The following is a 5,539-nucleotide window of genomic DNA, read 5'->3' on the forward strand; positions in this document are numbered from 1 at the left end:
TCACTGCCATAAACTATAGGGCAGCAATATGCATGGATCTTCACCCATGGCTTTGGGGATGTTTCAGCCCACGGAACCTACTGGACTGGATGTTATTAACAGGTACCATACAAATAGAGTACTCCAGGTTCCCTCCATGCTACATCAAGTGCACAGGATTTTACTCCCCTGCAACAGCAGTTACCATAACCTCCACTCGTGGAGTGCGCCTGCTGATGATGTTCCTTTTGGACATCGTAAGTCCACCAGTCAGAACCCACCAGAGCCCCCATCTCGAGCCAGCAGAACAGGGGAGTATGTCTTGTTCACCCCAGCTGTCTACCCCAGGAAGCCGGCCAGGGAGGTCATGGACAGGGCACTTTATAACCAACTCGGATGCAATGAAAACGGGAATTACCCATGATTAACATCTAGAAATAGGCTGGAGAGAATATGACAGGAAGAGAAACATAAATCTGATTATGCAAAAGGATGAAAGTGGAAAGCTTTGGAAGAATTCCGCTTGCTTCCAGGAGGGCCTTCTCCCATGACCTCCTCCTGCGGCCACGCCAGGGCGGGCTGTGTCCACAGCTTCCCCCAGCTCCCTAACCGCCAGCTCTAGCTGACTCTGCTCATCCTTTCCTGGTCCTGCCTCGGGCCTGTTGTCGGGGCATCAGGGTTGCTTTGGTTCTTCCTTCAAAGTTCATCACTAAAGAGGCATCTTGCTTTCCCTGCCATATTTTAGTTGAAGCTCATATATTTTCTTAATGACAAAAGTATGAAAACTGATGTGGTTCAATGGTCCTCTCTCTCCCATCGTGACCCAGCAGACACCCAGTGCTTGCTCCCTTATGGGCCTCCTTGTTTCCTCCTCCTTCTCCACCACTGACACTCCTTATTTGCTCTGGCAGCTGTGTACCTGGGGAGCATTCGAGTCTTGTGCCGAACCAGCACAGAATCTACTGAACTGAACCTAGCAGCTCCAGGTTTCATTTTAGCCTTCCCCCTTCCATAGTTCTAACCCCCTTGACTCTTTACAGCCACTAATCAACGCCAACTGTTTGAAGATGCAGGACAGAAGAAATTCTGAAGGCTGCCGCTTCCTTATACCTCCCTGAGAGCCGTCTTTGAGGATTTAAGGCAAGAGAATTATTGAAACACATTTCATTGATTTATTATTAATTGTCCCTTGGGTAAGCACAGAAAGTACCAAGCAGAGGAAGGCTGCATGACTTGTGGTCACTGAAACACTTTCAAGTGTCTGCCCAGATCCTGAATTTCTGCCATGAACAGGGGAACCAAAATGAGGAAACACAAGTTATAGAGATTAGACTCCAGGTGAAGAGGAAGGGGGTGTAGGAAGGAGGTGTGGGGTACAGCTTGCTGAGTAGTGGGAGCAGAGACCAGGCAACTGAGGCAGCTGGCAGAGGAGGGAGGTGGAGGCTTGCTTTGGGAGCGAAGCCAAAGTCTACTGTCAGGGTGTGGGATCCAGAAAAATCCCACCGGTTAACATGAATAAATGCCCACCAGCAGAAAGACAAATACTGCTTCTGGTCCAAGAAACAGAGGCCTGAATGGCCAAGGAAAGTAGATTCTTATCTTCGGGCAAGGGCCCAGCGACACACCAGCTCAGAAACATGTCCCAAAGGAAGGGAGCATCGTTACTGCCAGCTGAGCATCTCCGAACCCCCATCCATGGAGGAAACAAGACGTGGGATGAGAAATAGGTGCACGTGCGCACAAACGCACACACAAGAAAATAAAAGTGTTAGCCTGCTGCCTGATCACACCCAAATAAGGCAGACGTGCCCCAACCAGATGTACCAGGCCTCTTCCAGAGAACTCATTTGTTGTGGGCTGATTTCTACTTCCTGGTGCAATTTACTTGGGAAAAGGGGCCTTTCATTGTTGATATTCTGTGAACTGGCCGGAACCAGATAGACAATAATGACTTTACAAATCTGATTTTGCAGAATCTGAAAAACACCCCTTGACTGTCGGTCCTCAGTACTTCCTTTCTGCTCACCCAGAGTCTTCTATCTTTTATTGATTAGCACAGGCATCGCATGAGCCCCTTCTTAGGGCAAGGGACTAAATCCAACAAGAGGTACCATGTTGTTTTCATTCCGCAAGGATTTCACAGGTAAGTTCCACACTGTGCTGGGGGGTGAGGGGGGATTGTTTTTCTCAAAGGCAGAAAACAGTCCACGTGCTTGTGGTTTTCTACTAACTCAACCTTTACTCACACTTTGCCTGATCTATAACTCAAACTCAGTAAACAGGCCTTTTAGGGAACTTGTAAAACCTAGGATACTTTCAGACAATTGGATGAATGTGGAATAAATCAACTATGAGGGAATAAAAACGATTTGGTTGTTATGTGAGATATATGTGTCTTCAAGTAGTATCACTGATCCTCAATCTCCTCTGAATACTAATTAAAAAAAAGACCCAGGGCTTCCCTGGTGGCGCAGTGGTTGAGAGTCCGCCTGCCGATGCAGGGGACACAGGTTCGTGCCCCGGTCCGGGAAGATCCCACATGTCGCGGAGCAGCTGGGCCCGTGAGCCATGGCCGCTGAGCCTGCGCGTCCGGAGCCTGTGCTCCGCAATGGGAGAGGCCACAACAGTGAGAGGCCCGCGTACCGCAAATAAATAAATAAATAAATAAATAAAGGGATCAAGATGGTAGATTTCATGTTATATGTTTTTTAATCACAATAAAATAAATGCAGATATTTAAACAATTATCAAGATGACCACAGCAAGTGTGGAAAAAGTGGAAACAAGAGTGGGACAGTTTTCTCATTTGTTTTCATGGACAGTTTTGACAGCTATGAACTTCTACCAGCAAAACTCAGGAGTACTTTCACAAGAAAGGAGTTCTGAAGGGTGATGTCACCAGCAAAGTCCCCATCAATCATGACAAGTGGTTTTGCTGATAGATGGCTACTGCCTGGCTCTCCCCAAACCACTGCCCTCCAGCATGGCTTCACTGTAGTTCCCAGTCAGAAATATCGGGGTTGGAGGGAGGAGAGGAAGGAGAGAAGGGGGCTGCCATTTACAGAAGACTGGTGCCAGCTGCTTTACAGAAGCTACTGCATTTAATACAAGTCAGTGAAGTGCCTATTTACTATAGCCTTTTCATCAAGAGAAACTGAGGCTCAGAGAGAGCAAATACCTTGTCCAGGGTCATGTAATAAAGACCTGATTTGTCTGTTTCCAGAGCCCAGGCTTTTTCCACAACCATTTTGCCCTTGATCTCTACAACTACAAAACCAAGAGCCAACCATCTAGAACCCTGAAGCAAAGTGTTTTGTTTTTTTTTTCTGTGCCCCATTTGAGAGCTTAATTATAATATAACTAGAATCGGGCTGGAAAAGTGACCTCATGTGTACTCCCTAGATCTGAGATCCACCTGCTGCGCAGGGGTACTGCGGAAATGGGTCACTGGTGTGCCACGACCCTGGGCATGTCCTCAGCCGTCGTCAGGTCAGTCAGGATGCAGCCTGGGACACAGGAGTGCACTTCAGATGGTGAGCAGCTTTGTCATTTACCCGCTTGTGTCATAAAACATCACTTCCTGTGAATGCCGTAAGTGACAAAACGTGGGAAGCATTCTGCCTTGGATTTAGAAGCAAACTGCCTGGATTAAAATCCCAATTCTACCGCTTCATAGCCGCACAAGCTTACCTGTGTGTGCCTCAGGCTCCCATCTGTAAACTGGGAATGGAAATAGCACTTTCCTCATGGTGTAGTGAGAATCAAATAAGATAAAATATACAGAGCTGTCAGCATACCATCTAGAAGTAATCACTCAGCAACAATTCGCTGAGCCGATGGGTACAGCCACACGCGCTCTGTGTGCCCCAACTCCAGGGCACCATTCACTCAGGCCGTAGTGTGAATAGCACCCCCTGGAGTTGTGCAACTGTGCATCCCTGACCATTAGCTTTGCATTTTAATGACCGTCTTCCACAGTCAAGCTCCAGCTTACTCCCCTGCTTCATTATCTGCCACTAGCTCCCCAACCCCCATCCCAGGGACCATCTTACCCTCAAACACAACGGTCCCATTTACAACCCCTTGGATTTTCATCTGTGCTCCTTCTTCCTGGAATGTTCCCCTGCTCTCCCCTGTTTCCATTCTTATTCAACCTTTAAGACCCAGACTAAAAGAAGTCCCCTCCTCTCTGAAGCATCCTCTGATGCCCAGGCAGGTTGCCCCACCGTCAGTATTCCCAGAGCACTTTGAAAATACTCTAGTAGAAAGATCAGCATGTTTTCATGTGGTTCACACAGTTCATCTGCATACAGGTCTCCCTTGCTGAGCTGTGAGCTCCCAGCACTCAGATGGAATCTTCCTCTTCTTGGCATGGACTTGAGCAACCCGCCCTGCTCCTGTCCTGCAGCCACATCTACATCACACGTTCAGAAGACGAGGCTGAGAGGGACTCCGTATTGTCAAGGCAAGTGTGGGATGCAGCACGCAGACCAACTTCGGAATCCAGGAAATACCCTTGACCGTGTCCAAGTGAGGCTCATGTCCCCTGAGGATGGCATTAAACGCAACAGAGGTAACGGGGCCTCCGAAGGAAGGACTTGTGGCCTTAAAGTACCCGGTCCCCTGGTACAGGAGGTGCCAGGCTGCCAGCAGTTACTTAGGGTAGGCTTCGCTTGATATATGAGAGTGAAAACCAGGAAATGCGGCCCAGTTTCTCGTTTGAAATCCCTCCCTTGGTTAGATTTGAATCTCATGTCTGTATGCTTTGTTTCAAACTAAATATCAAAAGTCTCTCGCTTCTGTTATCTCCCTGACAGTTCTTCAATATACTGTATTAAAAACTCTCCGGGGACCAAAAAAATGCACTTTTAAGTGGTGTTTAGAAACTTGCCACCCCTTGCCTTTCTTCATTTCTGAATCTCTTGGATGCTTCATAAACAAAGGAGAAAAGTGCTGCTTCTGTGATAAATACGTACACAGGATTCCTCTGTCTTACAGAGAAAACAGTACAGACCCAGCTGTTTCCCAATAGTCATAGGACTCATACCTAATGCCGACAGACTACCAAGCGTATCTGCACAAACTCTATCACACACAGCACATGGAATCTCCAGGTGTGGCCGTGAAAGAAAACAGCATGTTCTCCTTGTCAAAATGCCCTCTCCTTGCCAGCCCCCTGCACCAAACTAACAACCACAGGACCTGAATTTAACAGGTGATGTTTCCCTTTGTTCTTCTGGATGTTATGTATACTCAGGAGTAGCTCTCTCTGGGTTGTTCAAACACTTCATTTATTTATTTAGTATTTACTGAGTATCTACTATGTACCCCACATAGTCATGGATTAAAGAGATTCTTGCTTAGCTTCTGTATTAGGATTTCTCAACCTTGGTACTGTTGCCATTTTGAGCCAGATAATTCTTTGTCATGAGGCTGTTCCATGCCTGGTAGGATGTTTAGCAGCATCCCTGGCCTCTACACACAAGATACCGGCAGCATCTCCACCCCTAGTCGTGACAACCAAAAATATCACCAGAAGTCAGTGAAAAGGTTTAGGGGA

At 47.3% G+C, this 5,539-nt stretch overlaps 1 long non-coding RNA gene across 1 annotated transcript; it reads left to right on the top strand.

The window, feature by feature from the left end:
• Positions 1-2,082: 2,082 nt before the first annotated feature.
• LOC132413485 (uncharacterized) lies at positions 2,083-4,723 on the top strand. The gene is made up of 3 exons (XR_009516745.1): positions 2,083-2,122; positions 3,382-3,512; positions 4,293-4,723. It is a non-coding gene; the product is annotated as an uncharacterized lncRNA (long non-coding RNA).
• The last annotated feature ends 816 nt before the right edge of the window (positions 4,724-5,539 follow it).

This window comes from Delphinus delphis, chromosome 18 (assembly GCF_949987515.2).
Source record: "Delphinus delphis chromosome 18, mDelDel1.2, whole genome shotgun sequence".
Classification (NCBI taxonomy): domain Eukaryota; kingdom Metazoa; phylum Chordata; class Mammalia; order Artiodactyla; family Delphinidae; genus Delphinus; species Delphinus delphis.